General features: G+C 46.1%; 1 protein-coding gene across 1 annotated transcript in view; it reads left to right on the forward strand.

Moving 5' to 3' along the window:
* The first annotated feature begins 407 nt into the window (after positions 1 to 407).
* WNT10B (Wnt family member 10B) overlaps positions 408 to 21,064 on the forward strand; it is a 406,409-nt gene continuing 385,752 nt past the window's right edge. The window contains exon 1 of the mRNA XM_069653844.1: positions 408 to 1,125. The gene's annotated coding sequence lies outside the window, so the exon portion shown is untranslated. The remainder of the gene's footprint in view (positions 1,126 to 21,064) is intronic.

Genomic DNA, 21,064 nt, shown 5'->3' on the forward strand with positions numbered 1-21,064 from the left:
GAGCCGTGAAAGTAAGACACAGGCCACAAAGAGAAGGCACTGAGGGAGATCTGGTGTGGGGAAGGGGCACAAGCAGATCAGATGGTGAACGTAGTGTGATGGGTGCGAGAAAGTGGAGGGGGGGGCTGCAGAAAGAGATCGTGAGTTTGGCAAAGATTCGGCCCTGGGGGGCGGGAGGGGCGAGAGATCAGAGGACGAGGGGAAAGAGGGATCAGAGAGAGCGGGGAGGATGAAAGGATCAGAAAGACAGTAACGTTTTTGGCTGCAAATAGATCAGGGGCTGTAGAATGTTTCGAGATGAAAGGCGCGGCAGGCGGCTCGCAGGGAAAGAGGTGGGTGCCATGGAGGGGGAGAGGTGCGTGCCATGGAGGGGGAGTGCTTTGGAGCTGCAGGGAGTGGCTGCTCCAGCAGAGACCGCAGCAACTTCACAGGGAAGAGAAGCACGCACAGGCTCTCTGTTGGCAGAGAGAACAGTGCGGAGCCCAGGCAGCGCGGGGGAAAGCAGCGGGACAGAGGACACCTGCCTCCAAAACAAGCACAGGGCACCTGCCTCGTCCAGCACAGTATCACAAGGCACCTGAAGTGGTGGGCCAGCGCAGGGCGCCCGCCTCACAAGCCCACGAGCGCAGGGTCCCTCACTCCAGAAGCACCTTCGCAAGCCACCTGCTTCTAGGATCAAAACAGCGCACCTGCCTCCAGCACCCATCAGCGCTGGTCACCGTGTTCCTCGAGCCGCCAGGAGAGGGTGCCGCCCTCCGAAATCCGCACATGACGCACCTGTCCTCAGCACCCACCAGTGCAGTGCACTTGCCTCAAGCATTCACCAACACAGAGAAACTAATGTAAGAACCCAGTAGCGTGGGGCACCTAACAATTGGACCCGTGCACGGCAGTTGCCTTCCACCAGTTAAGGGCACCCATGCATAACGGTAGGACGTTTGCGCGAAGACCCGCATAACTTGACAATCGCCCCCATTACCGGAAGTCAGATTCGACGCCCCCTGACTCTCCCCGCCGAACACGAGCCAATGCCCAGAATACTGCAGGCAGCATGAGGCCGGCTAAAACTACATCAATGACCAGAGACGCCCCGTATGCTGGGCAGTGTGGGAGCCAGCAACTCAGGTGAGCAGCACCCGCGGCGTTTGTGACGGTGCAGTGGTGTGGGGGAGCAGAGGGGGGTGGGACTTTAAATAACAGGGAGACCACAGGCACTGCAGAGTAAGGGAGCAGCATAGAGGAAGCAGCGAAGAGATTGGGAGAAATACAGAAAAAGAAGCTGGGCTGTTTGAGGGGGCGAGAGGAAGAGCAGGGTGGATGCGGTCATAAGTGTGAAAGGTAAAAGAAGGCTGGGCAGCGAATAAAAGAGGATCAGGGAGTGCGTCGCATGTGAAGCGCCGACCATTCAATAAAACGCCTCTTAGGCGCCCGAAAACCAGAGAATCAAGAAATTAATAAGGGGAAGGAAAGGGGTAGAGGGTAAGGACTTGAAACAAACGGACATTGCTAGAGAAAGGTCAGATAAGAGGCGGACAGAGGCAGGGAGAGGGGGAATAAGGCGTGCGGAGACAGCAGTAAACTGGCGAGAAAGAAAGCGGCCAGGGGGTTTGAAATAAGTGCAGAGGTGGACAGAAGAGAGTCAGACTGGCAAAAGAGGGAGGCAGTGAGATAGAAAAAGACAGGACAGACTGATGGGGGGATCGTGAAGATATAAAGCAAGGGGGATTCAAACAAAAAACAGCTGATAATGCTGGTGTGAGAGTAAGATCGTGACTGTTAGGAACTGACATACGTGCTTGCGTGAGCGAGGGGGCGACAAAGAGCTAGCGAGCGCCTGGGACACAGACATACATTTAGAAGAGGTATTGTTCTGTAATTAGAAAGATGAATCAGGGTCGGCTGCGATAAGTGCACGCAGAGGGAAAGAGAAGAGAGAGGGAGGGTCAGAGAGCATGGGGCAGAGAAACCGAGAGGGGACTGGCGCAGGTGGGGGAATGCGGCATGGAGAGAGCGATAGGCAGGGGCCCGAAGAGGAGTGGGGCTGCAGAATTAGGAATAGACGGCGAGGGGTGAGCACAGTATTCTTAGCGGCATAGCAGGGGGGGCCTGCCAATCAATACTTATTTACAGAGACGGTAGGGGTAAACCCCCATGGATTCCCTTGTCATACTGGGGGTAACTAACTTCAAACGACATTCAATGGACAACACACGGGTAATTAGTGTATACACGAGCTCGCCTTTGTGCAAGGGAGACCAGAGACCTCATCAAATGAAAAAGCAAATACATTCACCGGAATACAAACCCAAAAGAGTTTTGTCGGGCCCAGCACATCAATTTAAGGTCACCCCAGAGCGCAAGATGGTCCAACCAGAGAAATGTTTGCAGGTGGTTCGATTCCAACGGGATGTGAGAGGCGACCCCTTGCTTAGGACCCCAGAGTCGCTGCCCCGTGCGTGGCTAGGGTAGATCTCAGTCCAAGATCAGCGTGACCATCCCCATCTTTAAACGCTTTCATACGTGGATATAGTTGGGTTCGTGTCGTCTCTTAGGGTGGGTTGAAGGTGTTACACAGTGAACTCCTCGAGCGAATAATCAATCCATCATTCTAAAAATCTCTAATTGAAAACTATTGCATGCATTAATTAAACCCTAGAAGCTTTAGACTGTTAGCTAAAACATCATTGGAGTCATTACAGGTTCGAGGGTATACGTTAAAAAAGGCAGTATTTGCAAAATACCCCTGTTTGTACCAGTCCGTCAACCTCGTTGCTGCAATAATGGCACATGCCTGCAGCAGCTTTCCAGTTGAAATCCACGATTACAGGGTAATCCCTACCGCCATTTTAGAGGTGGAGGGAAACTTGTAAAACATCCTTCTAGTTATTTTTTCAACTGCACAGGAGAAAAGCCCTTCCCTTCAATGCAGGACACACACCGAAGTAATGGGGGCATTGCAGAAAGTTGAGAAAGTGTGCTTCTCTGTAGCCTACCCTCACACAGCCTTTCACGTGTAATGAATTAGAGTCAGAATGTAAACTTTTGTGCATTCAAAAATATTACAGTAATGGCGGGAACCATTACTACACACTATCCATTCCGCCCACAAAACGAGGTTGGAAATGGATACAAGAAAATGTATAAACAAATACAGCAAGTGATGTTTATGGAATACCGACAGCAGTATTCCTGAAACACAACTCCAGTTACTGCTTGGCCTGTGGCATTTCTTTCTGTGATTGGTTGGAATTTGGGAAATGTCTTGCAGTGGAGCTAATTCCAAGCAGCACCTTTTCAGACCAAACGTCCGATCAGATTTAGATGAGATCCTATGTTTGGGAAAGGTAAGTGGTGACAGCCTGGTAAGGTGCTCCAGTGGAGGACTGGCACAGGCCTTTGCCGGCAGGCATGTGAACCCTGCTTTGGCAAATGCAGAGGAGCACTTAATGCCAGAGGCAGAGTATGGGAACCACCACCCATGCGGCTTGCCTCCATCCTTTCTGCATGTGGTAACTCTGAAGCCCCTCGGGAAGCGCCCACATGTGTGTTTTGACAACGTTCCCTGCTGTTCATAGCGCTTGAATAGCTCCAGTATTATTTGTATATTATTTTATTGTTTGTTTCTGAAAATCCAACATAGCATTAGAGTATGGAGGCAGAGCGCCGTACCAAAAGCACAAATATAAGATTCAAATTATTAAAAAAGAATATACAATCCTTGGTTCCAGACAGAGGACAAGACCAGGTAAATCAGAGGGTTAACAAAAATACAGAGATAGGAGCCGTGCCTTTAACTGGTGATGATAAGATAGCAGATTGGAGTTCACCCGAGAAGAAACGGGTAAAGCGTGCAAGCGCTTACAATGTTTAGTTTGGGGGTTCAAACAAATACGGATGAAGCACATTGCACAACTCTCTTAGTCATAACCATAGACCATGCAAAAGAGGCCAGCCTTTTTAACCATTATTTGGAAGAAAAACCTTGGAAGGACAGCAGTTGGCTAGTACTGAACAATGAGAAAAGGATCATATGTGGGCGGGTTCTATCTCCTCTCAGTTGTACAAAATAAAATGCCAGGAAAACTCTTAATTCTTGATCCCAACCTTCAGTTGATGTTCCAATGAATACTGTGGTGAGGAATTGTCATTTGTTGCCTAAAGGTATTTTATAAGCTTTCACCTTCACTAGATAAACCTTAAATTGGAGGAAAAATAACTGCAGTGTTACAAAAATGTATTGGAGTAAAATCAGCCACACTTTTACAAAAAATCAAAAAGGCCCTTTACGTAACAGTCCCACTAGGTAAAGCTAGTCCTGGTTTCTTTTTAAGAAGCAGTATGCACCAACACATTTTTAGACATTTAGCACTATACAAACAAACTCAACTAAACTTGGAGAGACTGTCTGAAGGAGGGTATTTGGGCATAGATAGGGAAAATGATGTGAGACTGGGGTATAAAGGAGGGAATGAGAGAATGGAGCATTGAGACAGAAGGATAGAGGTGGATTGAGCTATAAAAAGAGGGAGATGGAGGCGCGTTTAGTGGGACAAAGAGAGGGCAAGATTTGGACTGGGGCCTATGTAAGTAGAGATGGAGGGCAACTGGGCAGAAAGAAGGGTTGGCAGGGAAGCTTTGGAGGCCAAGATAGGATATTGGGCCATAGAGAAAGGATGGAGTAAGATGGAATATAAAGAGCCAGTGATCTGTAAATAAGCCACTACTATTGAGGGGCAGTTTGAGAGAGAGATGATGTGGGGATGGGACAGCTAGTTGTTGCGGTGGGGAACTAGGCGGGGGGGCAATGAGGGAAAGAGAGGAGAACGGACAGGAAATTGTGCAAGGAGAGGGATGTATAGAGCGGAGCAGAGAGAGAGAGAATGGAATGAAACCTCACATTTAGCTGAACATTGCCTTGACTTGATTTTTGGCAGGCAATTGATTATTGAGTCCCTCACTTCGATTCTGGTAAGCTGGAGTGATCATTATATGGGTCTTGTGCAGAAGAGATGCATCCTAGCAGTTCGGACTGGACAGCCCCTTTTGGGACGGGACCAAGCCTGATTTGCATGTGGACTTTACCCTTCAGTAATGGCTTAACGGGCTTAAACGATTGCAGGGTTGCCAAGAGCTGTGCCAGTGGTTATGATTGATTCAAAACCTTCCAGCCATTACCTTTAGGCCGTGATAACTATATACAACTGTTTAGTTTCAGTTGGCATGAGAAGGATCCCTCCGAGAAATGTCCCTCTAAGCTATAGATCTAAATCCACCTTATTAAAAATCCCCTCTTCAAGTTTGGTGGCCAATATACCCCCTTTGGATAATAGTGTTGATTGCGACTCTTTTTTGCTGCCAATAATCATATGCCCCCATGAAGCGGGGGAATGTAAAAATATTTCTAAATCGTGGTATTCATTACATTTATTGACCCCAACAAAAAGAAGTCAGAAGACCTGAGAAAAATTGGCGGCGTCATCAAAACACGGTTTGGTTGGAGATAGCCCGCCAAGCACAGCTAGCTTATAAAATAGGGATTCTTTCCTCCAAAGTTTCTTACATTCAGGAGCAGATTCTGGCAGCAAGCAATACACTGATTAACTTTTTAGGACCATTAAGAACTTCATCCAACCCTCCTGTTTGTCCTCCTCCCTTATCCACTCGGAAAAGTTGGTTCAGGACTTTATTGTATTTTTTTCCCTTCAAAATAAAAGACATCCAAGTCAAACTTGGCATAGGACAAAACCTTGACCAAACTTGCAGCAACCAACAGTCACAAAGGAACTGGACACACAGAACTGTTCTTCTCAGTCTGATACGAGTTCAGTCCTACTCTCGAGGGAAATGGATGAAATCTCCTTGGTTTGTTTTCCTTTCATGTTGCAAACAAGCTCGGCTGAGGTAGTTTCATCTCTACTTCTGCCCCTAAAACCTACTCAACTCAAGCTCAACGCAATTCCGGCCATAGTAGTTGGCAATTTGGCACCTCAGTTGGCTTCAGTGGTTTCCTATGTTATTAATCTATCCTTTTCGCAAGGTATAGTGCCAAGTTCATTTAAGAAGGTTTTATTTTCTCCATTCTTAAAAAACCTTCCTTGGATCCTTCTAGTTTGAATAACTTTAGGCCTATAGCCAGCTCTTCCCGGATAGCGAATATTGTGGAGAAAATGTTGACTTTGCAATTACAGGATTACACACACAAAATTAAATCCTATATATTTTTTAATTGGGCATTTGCACCAAGCATGGCACAGAGTCTGCCCTTCTTGCTGTTTGGGAGGACATTTTGGCCAACGCAGGCAGTGGTCCAATGTCCTTATTAATTATGTTGTACCTAACCACGGCCTTTGACTCCTTCATTAATGACATTCTACTGCCTCAGCTCCATAGTCTGACAGGGATGACTGAGCTGACCCTTAATTGGTTTAATCATTTTCTCTCAAACCGAGAACACATGGTTCACATTAGCCCTCATATGTCAGAACCCATTAAGTTCGGTTGTGGTGTTCCTCAGAGTTCACCCCTGTCACGTTTACTTACAATCTGTATATAGAACTGTTGATGAGAATCCTACAAAGATTCCAGTTGCACTATCATTTATATAACTCATATACAGATGATATGCATATTTGTGTCAATGTTTCTGGCTCCTTCGAAACATTCCCCATCTCGGTGAAAGGTTTATTCAAGTTTCATGATTGGCTCACCAGTAATGGCCTATGACTCAACCCTAAGAAAAGAAAGGTTTTATTGCTTGGCCTGCTATTGTTGCTAAATAACCCTCATTGTATTCCTAGCACTCCTCAACTTTTTGGGCTCCCTACCTCTTACGCATCAAGGGTGATAAATCTGGTGACTTTTGGGGGATAAGGATTTATCATTTTTATCACATATTAACAAAGTCGCCAGTGCTGCAGCCTTTGCCTCTGGCTACTGAAAAGAGCTCTGCCCTTTATCCCTGAAGAATACTGGCAACTGGTTACTGGTATCCTTATCAATTCCTACATTGATTATGGTAACGCTGTATATGCTGGTCTACCGAACTATCAGCAACTAAAGTTTCAAAATATTCAAAATGCAACATTGTTCCTCATCTTCCACGTCCATGACACCTTTTCGCGAGAACTCCAGTGTCTGCCGGTGCCAGCAAAGGATACAGTTTAAAATGCTCTGCTGGGTTTTTAAGAGCAAGCTTGGGCTGGCCCCGCCTTACCTGTTCATGCTGCTAAAATAGCACCAGCCTGTAAGGTGTTTGCTAATGCACAGCAACCTCCTAGTAATTCCTCACACTAGTTGTTCCAGGGGCGACAGAAACTTTGTAGTAATTGGCCCCACATTGTGGAACAAGCTTACCGTGGAGCTACGCAAGGTTGACACTTTACTTACATTTTGAAAAATGCTCACTACCTTCTCCAGCATTGGATCTGTCATGGATTCACATGCTTAGAATATTCCCCGTCGTCAGGCTGGGAATCTTCGGTAAGTTAGATAGACATTTTCCATAAGAAAACTTCCGACACTTTTGTGTCCTATCTATGTCGTTTTGGGCCGCGTACGCCAGCGCCACTAGGACGTAGAGGTATAAATAGCCCCGCCCCCGCGGCTCCCTCAGATTTCAACCATCTTCCAAGGTAGTGGGATTACCTCGAGTATCTACTATTTTATTAGGTTGTGTGTTCTTCTTCTTCTTCTTCTTCGACTGTTTCTTTTCGAAGAATGTCTGGAAAGGCGTTATTTCGTCCGTGTGCTACATGCGGTCTTAAGAAAGTGTATGAAGGTGACGGGCATATGGACTGTATTTACTGTCTTCACCCTCATCATACGGCGGACACGTGTGAGATCTGTCAGGGCTTCTCACAAAAGACCCTAAAAGACCGCAACATACGCCTGGTTACTTGGCTCAATGACGGAGCGGGTGCGTACCCGGCATCGGAGGTAGGCTCTACAGCCTCGAGATCTAAGTCTCCTGTGCCCCCTCATCGCTCAGTGTCGGCGGAGCCTCCAGCGAAGAAATCACGTTCATCTGAAAAACGCCCCTCGGAGAAACATCCTGCAAGGTCCTCCTCTTCACATAAGGCTTCGTCTCCTTCCTCCTCATCTAAAAAGGAGAGAAAAGACCCATCGAAATCCTCCTCAGGAGACTGTCATAAGTCTACCTCGAGTCGAGAGTCCTCGTCCCACAAGTCGAGTTCAAAAATGGCAGGAACACCTCAAGGCCATGCACCACAGACTTCATCGACGACGGTCCGATCGTCGACGCCTGCTTTGTCTTCGGCAACGGCTCTTCCTACGGTTATTTCGTCAGGTCAAACAGCGGCTATGGAAAATATGTCATCGTCGACGGTGGCCCCGTCGGTGGGATGGCAACCAGAGGTTTTCGATCAGATCCTGCCTGAGGCCTTGCTGCAACCAGAAGCGGCTTTCTCCATCTTGTCGGCAGAGGATGAACGTGGTCCGGTCGCACATCCAACCGATCTGGGATTACAACCAACTGGTCGGTGTCGCTCTCGAGTGGAAGTGCCATTCCAGTTACCTCTTCCTTACTGAATCCCCAGACAGTTCTATCCCTGGAGGGGACGTTACAGAAGCTGTTGGAGCGGTTGGACACATGGTTACCTCAGCCTAGTGTCCCGACAGTGTTACAGGCTTCGCCAGTCGTCGACGAGCCAGGCCCGGCTCCTCGCCGTCCATCCAGAATTCCTACCGCTTACCCGGTTGAGGAAGATCGTTCTCGTCCACAGGAAGAAGGAGAACTGTCAGAGTCGGAACGTGAAGGGTCGGGTTCAGACATCTCGTTATCCCCCTCAAGGGACCCTACATGGGACTCTGAAGCGGAGATGGAAACTCCAAAGAGTCCGGCGCAGCCATCACCGCCTGATGACGTGGGTGCTTTCCATGCCATGATGGGTAAGACATGTGCAGAGTTTGGCCTAGTCCCAGAAGAAGAGAAAAAAGATTGTTTTCTTTTCGATCATATGGGCAAGAGAAGAAAGTCGATATTTGCTATCCCCATTTTAGACCATGTCTGGCAGGAGGGACTAAAAACCATGCGTCATCCTTTTTCGGAACCGGCAATAAAAGGTTGATTGGAAAAGAAATTCAAGGCTCCGGAATCGACTCCCAAGTGCTTGACGTCTCAACCTTCGCCAGAATTGGTGGTATCCGCCGTGGCGGCCAGAAAGGCAAGGTCTCAACACAAATGCACGACCCCGCCAGAAAACGAAGCCAGGAGGCAAGATGCTTTTGGCAAGAAAGTGCTATCGGTTGGAGCGACTACAGTAAAAGCAGCCAACTCCCTGGCTATTATGGCCAGGTATGATAGAGAGATGTGGCATCGGCTGGCTCCTATCTTGGACCATCTGCCTGAAGAACACAGGAAGTCTGCCATGCTGCTCGTACGTGAGGGAGAAGAGGCTTCCAATCATTCCATTAACATTGCTGTCGACCTGGCGGAATCAGGCTTTAAGCAAATCAACAATGGCGTAGTGTTACGAAGGCAAGCCTTGGCTTAAGTGCACGACGTTCAGACCAGAGGTACAATATAAGGTAATGGATATGCCGTGCGAAGGAGAACACCTGTTTGGGGAGAAAGTGGATGAGGCCTTGAAGGACATGAAAGAAGATTCTGACACGGCTCGTTCCCTTGGAGCCCTCCAGAGTGGTAGGAATTGTCGTTCCTTTTGTCCTTTCAGAGGAGCATCAGGTAACTCCCGGTTTGGATCATCTAGAGACCGAGGTTTCAGCAGACCCTCCTACTCTTCCCAAGGCTACAGACGTGCAGCCCAAGCTACTCGTAAAGGCAGAGATTACCAAACCTCCAGACGACGAGGCGCCTACTCCTCGTCGACGAAGGATAAACAGGCCAAAAGCCAGCAATGACAACTTTCAGGACGTCCTGGGGGGCAGAGTGTCTCGTCACGTCGAGAGTGGGCGCGCATAACAACAGACCAATGGGTTTTGGACACAATACATCTGGGCCATTCTCTACAGGTCAAGGACAAGCCACCACGCATTCCACCGGTGTTCTCGGCGCAGCCCCACCTTCAAATACTAATGCAAGAGGTGGCGCTTATGCGGCAGAAAGGGGCTATAGAACTGGTCCCAGTAGCAGAAAGAGGACAGGGAGTGTACTCCCGTTACTTTGTCGTCAAGAAACTCAATGGAAAATGGCGTCCCATTCTAGATCTACGAGCTCCCAACAAACTGCTCAAGAGTCTAAAATCCGATGCGTCGACGACACAAAAGATTTCTACGGTTCGTCGTCGGACGAACCCACTATCAGTTCAAGGTCCTCCCGTTCGGACTGAAATCGTCTCCCAGGACGTTCACGAAATGTCTGGCTCCAGTAGCAGCCTGGTTAAGGAAAGAAGGTCATCATGTGTACCCTTATCTGGACGATTGGCTAGTCAGGGGATTGTCTCCGGAAAGGGCACAGGAAAGTCTGAATGGCACCATGTGCCTCCTACAACGTTTGGGCTTCGCAATAAACTTCGAAAAGTCCTCCTTATCGCCATCAAGGGCCTTGGTCTTTCTGGGGGCGGAGTTCCAGACGCAGTCAGGACTGGTAAAGCCATCCGTCGAAAGGGTTCTGAAACTACAGCAAAAAGCATTGGATTGGAAAGTCGACACCAGAGTGTCAGTGCGAAGGTACATGTCCCTACTGGGGACCATGTCTTCCTGCATATCCTTAATCAACAATTGTCGTCTCTTCGTGAGGCCGATTCAGGAATTCTTGGCGGATCGATGGGCACAGAGTCAAGGGCGTTGGTCGGACAAATTGACCATCAACAGCAAGCTTGTGCAGGCGCTTCAATGGTGGAGAGTTTCCATAAATCTGACAAAGGGAATGCCCTTGCTGGAACCGGTGTTCCAGATGACAGTGGTGATGGATGCTTCTCTAACTGGATGGAGAGCTCATCTGGATTCCCTACAGGTTCAGGGTCGTTGGTCATCGGAGGGGTCCGGCCTTCACATCAATGTGCTGGAGTTAAGGGTGGTGAGTTGGGCCCTGAAATCCTTTCTTCCACGGATAAAGGGATCAGTTGTACGGATCATAACAGACAACACAACAACAATGTTTTATCTAAGATAGCAGGGAGGAACTCGCTCCAGAACTCTGTCGTCCAAAGCCCAGGAGATCTGGCATTGGGCCCGAAGATATATCTATTGGCATTCCACTTGCCAGGAGTTAAAAATGTGCAAGCAGACTCTCTCAGCAGGGAGATGAATCGACTACACGAATGGGAACTTAACGACCAACAACTACACCTTGTCTTCGAGAAATGGGGTCGTCCGGCCCTCGATCTCTTTGCGACGAGAGACAACAGGAAATGCCTACAATACGCGAGCAGGTGGCCACAGCAAGGCTCACTAGGGAAAGCATTCTCTTTCCCGTGGACGGACAAGTTTCTGTATGCCTTTCCCCCGTTTCCGCTCATACGTCGGACGCTGCAATGGATCCACAGATATCCATGTCGGGTGATCCTGGTGGCCCCGTACTGCGCCAGACAAGTGTGGTTCTCCAATCTACTCCATCTTTCAGCGGCAGAACCAATGAGGTTCCAGAAAATCCTGAACCTTCTGTCTCAAGAGAAAGGGGTTGTTTGGCATCACGACCCGGACAGCCTCAGTCTGACAGCCTGGCTCCTTATTTCTCCGAGTTTGGTACGTTAGCGATTCCAGCGGACTGTCGTCACATTTTGCAAGCTGCGAGGGCGCCATTAATGAACGCTTCATATTCATACAAATGGAAGAGATTCTGCATATGGTGCGCAGGTCAACCAGGTTTGGTTCCGCTTAATATCACACCGGAACAGCTTCTACCATACTTGCCACTCCTAGCTCAAAAAGGCTTGTCTGTTTCATCCATAAAAGTGCATCTGGCTGCCATTTCGAAATTTACTCGGAAGAGATATTCAACTCCGTTATTTAGTGACCGGCTGATTAAACATTTCCTTAAAGGATTGTTCCGAACCTTTCCTCCCACGAAAAAGTTTCCTCCAATCGGGAGTCTTAACTTGGTTCTGGCAGGGCTGATGAAGGCCCCTTTTGAGCCGATGTCATCGTCATCATTGAAATTTTTGTCGTGGAAATTGGCTTTTCTGGTGGCTATTACTTCGGCTCGACGACTGTCAGAAATACAAACTTCAGTGATCGATCCACCGTACCTGAGGTTTTTCAATATTAAAGTCGTGATGGCTACTAATCCTCATTTCATTCCTAAAGTGCCTACCATGTTCCATAAGCACTCTTCTATAGTGCTGCCGACGTTTTTTCCAACACCTTCGTCTGTTGAGAAGACTCTCCATACATTGGACGTGAAAAGAGCTTAAAAATGTTACCTCCATCGCATTAAAAGCTTCAGAGACACAAGACAACTATTTGTGGCTTATGGCCCTTCGGCTAAAGGTAAACCGATCTCAAAACAAGGACTAGCCCGATGGGTGTCGTCTGCTATTTCTTTTTGTCACTCAAAAGCCGGAAAACCGCTGGAAAAGCGTCCAAGGGCCCATTCAACGAGATCCACTTCTTTGTCGACGGCATTGTGGTCCGGAATTCCGCTGGGAGATATCTGTCAGGTGGCTCCCTGGTCGGTACCACACACGTTTACCCGGCATTATTGCCTCGAACAGCAACATGCTGAGGATACACAGATGGGTTGTGCAGTCCTACGGCACCTGTTTCAATAAGGTAAGCCCCAATTAAGGGGTTACATCCTTCGGCTAATGTACTTTAAAGTGTTGTGTTTTCACTGTTAACATACTATAATGTGATGTTTTGCCATGGTAAATATGCATTATGGTTATTGTGATATTGGTTTGCATACACACCTCCAACGTTGGGGGATACTGCTATACAATCTATTCTAAGCATGTGAATCCATGAAAGATCCAATGCTGGAGAAGGGAATAGTTTCTTACCTGTAACTCCATTTCTCCAGCATTGGTATCTTTCATGGATTCACATGCGCCTGCCAGCCTCCCCTACGCATGCAAACCAGAGATCCCCCCATACTACTTTGGGGGCCGAAATCTGAGGGAGCCGCGGGGGCGGGGCTATTTATACCTCTACGTCCTAGTGGCGCTGGCGTACGTGGCCCAAAACTACATAGATAGGACACAAAAGTGTCTGAAGTTTTCCTATGGAAAATGCCTATATAACTTACCGAGGATTCCCAGCCTGACGACGGGGAATATTCTAAGCATGTGAATCCATGAAAGATACCAATGCTGGAGAAATGGAGTTACAGGTAAGAAACTATTCCATTCCTCTTCTGTTGTTTGTTCCATGGTTGCATAGTCTGGTTCTTTTATTTGAAATCTGCACCCAGATAAAGGGTCTCCTGTCTGGTTCCCATTGGGATTAGCATGTGACAAATATACAAATCCAAATACAAACATGAACAGGTCAAAGATGAGGGTCACTTGTTCAGAAAAACCGAGGTTTAGTGTGAATCGGGCAAAGGGGAAGTGATGTTGACGGGATTGGGCAGAGAGAGAAAGAGAGGGATGGATTGGGATGTGGGCACAGGGAAGAGATGAAGGAGGGATTAGCATACAATATCAGAGAGGTAAGTATCGGGCAGAGAGATCGAGGCACAAAGGGGAAGGAAGGATAGATACAAGAGGGCGGTGATAAGCCACAGAGTACTAGATGTAGGGGAAATGGGGGCAGTGACATTGAGGTAGACCGGTAGAGACGGAGATCAAATGAGGCAAGGGGAGTTGGTGGTGAGAAACGCATGGAGAGCAAGCGTTAAAGGATAAAATGGCACAGAAGAAAACGAGTTTAAAGGAAACAAGTTCAACCGATGAAAGAGAGACATGAGACTTTTTCTGGGTGTATGGCACCTGGTACAGATAGATACGATTATCACATGTTATTATGTTTGATGTCTAGCCGGAGACATTGACTTTTATGAGAAAATAATGATGTCAAAAGAGATCCAGTAGTGAATAAGTATAACAAAATCAGAAGTAGCATTTCGCAGTTGGACCCTTGGATTAAGCTGGGCTAAAGGATATTCTGTACTCTCACTGTTGCTGTTCTCTGTGTCTGGTGACTCTGGAAAGAGATAGTCTGTCCGAGGACATGATTGTCAGAATGTAAAGCTGCTGTTAAGATAATATGGGGCTGTGGTGGGATGGAAGCAATTCTTTGAGAAACCATGCAGTATGGATTTTCTTCAAGGAATCCTGCAACGGCGGCAGGTTTGCATTTTCAGATTGCAATGCTGTGGGACTGGAGTCACTCACAGTGACCAAGTCTGGCGGTGGATGTCCTTGGTGACAATGGTGAATGCAGTGGACACCAGAGACTGTATGTCCACCGAGGTTCACCCTGATCTTGTGGAACATGCTGCTGCTCTCTGAATCACCTAAAACAAATATATATATATATATATATATATACATCCAGGCAATCGTCGAGGTTACTTGACTAGGGAAAATGGGGAACACAGTGCCATCACTACCTACATTATAACAAGGCATTTACGGGAGCACGTCTTCAAGTGCCCCCTGTTCATTTTTGGGGAACAGAGCTTGAAGGGTATATACACTTGAAATATGGAGGTTAAAAAGAAGAACATTGAAGTAAAGCTACGTGCTAACTTGAAGCTTAGCTTTGGAGCATACGCTAGGAAAGGCTGAGGGTAAATGGGAGGTGAGAAGGAGAAGTGGAGAGGAAAGGAATGGGACAGAGAAATATGAACTAGATATTGAGGTAGGCATGTCTCTGAGCTGCCTCCAGAACCTCAGCCAGTGAAAATAACAGCGAATTTGGCTGCATAGGGTTCCTGTCTGAAGTTCATTACTTATAGGGTATGGCTGGTGCACAGGCAGAACTCCCAGCCCCTCAGGCTGCAACACTCAGAAGAATTGAACCTGTTATTTTGTGTTGCTCCCCACAACACTTTCCATCCGTTTACAAACCACAAGCAACATATAGTGTCTGTGATATGGAGGTTTTGGCTGCCCCACCAAGCCCCTTGTCTGGATGGTTCAGTCTAGTGATTGCGTATACTCAGAAACTTTAAATGTTAACATTCCATAAGTGCCTTTACTCATAAGTTTGTTTTTGTCGACTGGAAAGAAGTGCCACTATTCCACAATTAGGCAAAGACCTAATATGGAGGCAGTGTCGTCCTGACTGTGATGACTGTGTTGGAGGCAGTCTTCAGTGCGAGGGGAGGGCGGGGGGGGGGGGGCGCGAATGAAGAGCGCAGACCTAGAGTGAAAATAGGAGGGACCCAGTGCTTGCAGAGTATTTGATTTTTACAAATGGTCTAAAGACCCTTTAGTCCCTACAAGAAATAAAGGTAATCTTATGTCCAGATTATCTCCTTCATTCCCAATGTGTTAGGAACCGTGCCCCCGCAGATGACCAACCCTCACATCTGCTCTTTGCTATTGCGGATCTTCAGCTATAGAATTTAGACCCCCGCTCTCAGTTGGTGCGCAGCCCTTCATAGGCGAAGGGCTCCATAGCCCCTATATGTGGGCCCCAGCAGCCCAACCACCAGTCTTTGCTTTTCCACCTACGTGTCAGGTAGGGAACAGCTTTTTTCGTCCACCCCCCTCATTATGTCTTGTGTGCTTTATTATAAAGGGGTTTCTCGTTTGGTGTGTGAGGCTCTATGTCATCATACACATTATCCTCTTTAAAAATGTAAAATGTTAAAGCTACAATTGGTTTAGTTTTTTATTTACATTTTTTCCATTGACTGCCGCAAGTCGCTCACCATGTCTTACCGGCCTTAAGGCATGCATCATATGCATGTGCTACGCCTGGGCAGCGCCCCACACGGTGTGTGCATCAGATGCTTGGGTAGTCATCATCTCCTGCAGTCTTGGGCATTCTATGCTGGAATCACCCCTCACTCCCTGCTCCAGAATATGAAGGATAAAGGATAAAAGCTCTGTGGGCAGTGGTGGACTTCATCATCAACTGCACATCTCAGGCACAGGGAAGGGAAACCTTGATCAGGCTCAGTGCGGGTGACTGTAGGGTCCGTCAGCAAAGGTCCAAAAGTCACTACCACAGCTTGAAGGCTTCCAGTGGACAAGGTAAAGACCATGGGCTCTGGAACTGCCGCTATGCACCTACTCGGCAAGGCTGCAAATCTGCATGGTGTAACCATCAATCCTTCAGAACCAGGCACACAGTTCCCGTGGACAAGGTCAGTGCAGTGCTGAAGAGGGACCCTAACATCTAAGACCAGCTCCAACTAGGGCTTGCCTCCTCTAGAGAGGATTCTTTTGAATTTTGTGACCATATCTCCTGAAGTGACGACAGTGGTTCCAGCGGTTTATCTCTTTGAAGTTGAGCACCAATCCTTACATAATCCTGCTGCTTTGGTACTAGAAGATACAAAACTTTACATAATTCCATGTTTACCATTCTATAGATTCTGGACTGACTCTGAAGGGAAAGAAAATGAATCACGAGTCTAAGAATGGTACCAAGTATTCCATCCTCAGACAAAGAGAACGCATTGTAAAGACAAGCAAAGAACAAAAGTCACAGGGCCTCATTAGAAGTTTGGAGGTAGCCATGCCTGTAATACAGACAGGCTACCTCCAAACTTGCGGATAAAATCCGGCACCCGTGAATGGACAATTACCAGGGTATTCTGGCCCCACCAGACCCGGTAATTGCCCTTTCGCGGGTGCCGGAATCGGGTGATCCCCATTCCCATTTGAGCCCCATAGGGCTCAATGGGAATGAGGATGCCTGTAGCACCGGCACCAATCATTACGGTGCCTGTGCTACAGGCATGCCGTGCTCGCGGGTGCCTTTCATACCGCCAGGTCAGACCTGGCGGAATGAAAGGCACCCGCGAGCACAACTCGGAGTTTGCCAGTCTGGATACAATGGTACTGACAAGCTTACCGGTACAGTTGTATCCAGACCAGCAAACTCGATTGGTCCCTTTGTGGTCTGCAGAGGCAGTTTCCACTTCAGTACTAGATATTTGTGATTTTGCAAAAAACAAAGAAGAGGAAAGACTGGGAGTGGTACACCCACAAACACTTTGTATAATTGATATGGAGAATTATCAGGGAGCTGCAGGTGTTTTCGAAAGGGGTGGCCAATTTGAAATTGTCTGTTTGTATAAGAGATGTATCCTGGTGTGTCCCTTTAAGTCAGTCAAACATGTTTCAAAACACTCAAAACACTTGGAGACAGTGCCATATTTTGTGTAACAGTATTTGAAATGTTAGCAAAGATATGTATTTTGGTGGAGGCATTTAAAGATGTTGATGAGGGATTCCACTTTTTTAGGACCAGCTGTTGTTTTCATAATCTCATTATTGCAGCTTTTATATTCATTTTTACAGCATCGGCTGACATGTTTTGGTGCTTTTTCAAGGCTTATCATTTATATAATGTATTAGCAGGTGTACCTGGGCTTCTCACAGTAATTACTACTTCAGTATTAGTTTGAAGTTTATTTAATGAACTAAACCAATGCTTCTTGGTAGACAATATTACTAGTATTTCCCATAGGATTTGTTATGAAGAAATTATCTTTGTTTCCAACTCTGGAGCAAGCCACATGGAGCAAGCCACATAAAGCTGAGCATGTGAAACGCATGGATCCCGTAAATTGGTCCCAGCTACTTTGAGTTGGAGCGTTGAGATTGTGCAGCAACTTTATTGGTGTCCCGACCTACAGCTGAGGCAACAGCGACCTCACCATAAGTGCCATATGTGTAGGGCTGAATCGTGTAAGCTTGAAGTGCTGTATCCGTACGTGGACGGCTGAAGCATGTAAGCTTCGTACTTCGTACTGTTGCGATGGCATACATTCATCAACTTCCGTGGGAAAAGGTGGTTTTTGTAATTGTCATGAGAGATACGCCTCGGGGGGTGGACAACGTCATTGCGGACCCTTTTGAAGAGACATGTACCATTTCTTGTCATCTGCATTACTACGAAAGCACCGTATTGTGCCACCCGCATGACTTTGAAAGTGAGTGCTGCTAATGTCAGCTAGAATGCTGATAGTTTTGAAAGTTTAGGAACAGTGAACTGCTGAAATGTTCATGAACAGCTGAACTTTAGGAACAATTAACGTAGAACTACGGTGCAAGGAGCCATATTTTTGGGTTAAGCACTGCAGACCGCTTAAAAAATAAATGAATAAATCCCAAAAAGATATATTTTATACTTGTTACATTGTCTACACCATGGAAGCTAGCAATATGGCACATTTCAGGTTTGTAGAAGTATGCTGAACTTTTGTTGGGAAGTATGCTGAACCTATTGAACACACACACACACATACTCAAGCATTGCAGACCGGTAAAAAAAAAACATTTTAAACATTTATATTTTATACTTTTACATTGTCTACACCATGAAACCCACCCACATGCCAAATTTCAGGTTTGTAGCATTTTAGTAAATATGCTGAACATTTCGAACAGACACACACACATATCCACTGATTTCCCTTTTATATATATAGAGAGATGTATTGAATCAATTTACTGGTCCCAGACCTTTAATTTAGGTAGGTAGATCCTGTTAATTTAACTCCTGTTGACATGCTTGGCAATATACCATCTTAAATTTCAAGTTCACTCGCATGGTAGTCAGCCACAATGCAAAGAAAACAAAGGACCTCCCAATCTATGCTGGTATATAGATAGACGGCCCAGCATGAATTACATGAGCAGAATCTATTCACTTGAATTAAAAGTCTGAAATTATTCAGTGGATTGAATACAAAAAAGAGATAATTGCTAAGCCTTGTAAAAGTGCCTAAAATGTGAAACACTTATCAGCTGATACTGTAAAAAATAAATCTGAAAGCTGCAATGAAAATATTATTAGAAAAATAACTGGTGTTAAAAATTGGAATTTCTCATACAAATCTGAAAGGTTACCCATCTAAATAAATAGTGAATTGCTTGCATTTCAAGAATTGGTAAGAGAAATATGAAACTCTTCCTAAATGTTTTGGTCTTCGTTCGACCGACTTAAAGGGATTTATTTGTTATATTTTTTCTGCTTTTTCTTCTCCAGACACAGCATTGTTATTTCACTTTTGGGCATGGAAGCTTTAAATGGTGTTCCGTTAACTTCAATGTTTTCTCCAATTCTGAAGACTTCTCCTCAGCAAACATTGTCAAATGTATTTTTGACAATAGTTCAGTGTCCAAGGTCTATTAATTTTAATATATCTTCGGTACTGTCCCCAGAGGGCATTCAAGTCATAGTCGGTGCATTTATCTTATTTTCTCATGTCTTTCGATTGTCCCTCTGAATGGGAAGAGAGGAGGATACATGTTCCACGTTCAGATTCAGACAGTTTGCGTGCTGCTCTGTCTTCAGGCGGGTCTTGGATGTGCTCGCATATACACTTAGGGGTTTGTTTTTACCTACTCCTGTTTAACCTGCTATTATAGCAGAACCTGCACCCATAGATAGTCGTTTGATATTCCCTCTAGATGTGCCTTGCATGCTTCAAGCGACTGCAGATCCCACAAAATGCCATATCGTTTGGATACTACTTCCTCAGAGTAGATTCAGATTTCTGTCCTTCCAAAGAAGTTGTTCAGGAGTGTAATGACTGACGCAATGAAGGGTTTGTGTTGATTGTTCTAGAAAAGCTATCTTGTTCATAACCTTTGCCCAAAATTCAATGAGATAACCAGTTTCCAATTTTTCCGTGGGAACATCACTTTATGAATGTGCTGCACATTTGTTAAAAAAAAACTTCTTTTCACAGCCTGCGTTGTTCACGAATTTAGACAGTACTTTAAGTACAAAACATCCACAGATAAGATAGTGATGTTTCAAGGTATCTTATCTACTGAAGCATATGTAGATGGTGGCTTTAGAGGAGGGAACGTTTTCCACTTCCCAGATTGAACATTATCTGGATTAAGATAATAGGACATGGGACAGTACTGGGAAGAAAGTGTTTGAACACATGGACCAGACTTTTAGGCAAGTGATTGATGGACTCCTGGCAGATGGGCAAACGTCTCAGCAGGCAGTTGAACATAGCACATGAGCATAATAGAGTGAGGTTGGCTGCATTTCTCAGCCTGCTAACCAACATACTAAGGAAGGTGAAATGGGTGACTGCAGTCCCCAAATCTCAAGCTGCCCTTCCACTGAACCAAAACCTCTTGCCTCACATAAGCGCTAGCAGGTTAAGATAATGTCTTATTTTCAATACCACCCCTTACCCTCATCTGGCAACTAGTAGATGCCTGTTTTGTTCCTCGATGTATCTATTTGAGACAGAGAGAGAAAGAGAGAGGTGGCAGTGGGAGCCATAGAAATGGAACCTGTCTACAAATGGCCAAGGATAGCAATAAAGGGTTTTGCTTTGTAAGGGCTACTCCCGCCTTTCTCCGACTAACCAACTCACCTCTAAGATCTACCACTTTACACTACACACAAAAATACCTCCACATACCGCCACAACAGGCCTAGCCATTAGCACATAAACACTAACAGAGCCACGACTAAGCTCTCCTCTTTAGCCCTGTTGCACACTCCCACAAAAGCGGTTAACCAGAACCAAAGTGCTTTTGTCTATTTGATCTTCCCTAAGGGTAACATACTCCCATTTATCCTTGCTACACCCATAGAAGGTAGATTGCCACTCAGGAACTGGGTACTTCCATCCTGCACCCATCACCACCACATGTTCCGCATCTATCTTTCACACTGTTCCACTAATGAATACCACCCCCTTTTTTCTTACAGAGCAAAATGCAGTGAGTCCACCAATCGTGGCAAATGGCTCTATGCAAGACCACTTACATTCCATTACCTTCAATTTTGTCTAGTTATTCTGCACAACTATTTTAAGGATCTGACAAATCTACACATCTGCTTACCACTCAGACATCAGATGAGTTTACATGTTTACAATGTTTGTCTTAGGAAGCTGTTCTAATAATAGTAGTTATAATTAGTATTGTTAAATAGTGCTTCATGCAGGATTCATCCCATTATAAGTGCTGTAATAACAGCTGCTATTAGTACCCAATTTAATAGTGCTCAATTTATCGACATAGGAAGAATAAAGGACTGA

This window comes from Ambystoma mexicanum, chromosome 3q (assembly GCF_040938575.1).
Source record: "Ambystoma mexicanum isolate Mex_15411 chromosome 3q, UKY_AmexF1_1, whole genome shotgun sequence".
Taxonomy (NCBI): domain Eukaryota; kingdom Metazoa; phylum Chordata; class Amphibia; order Caudata; family Ambystomatidae; genus Ambystoma; species Ambystoma mexicanum.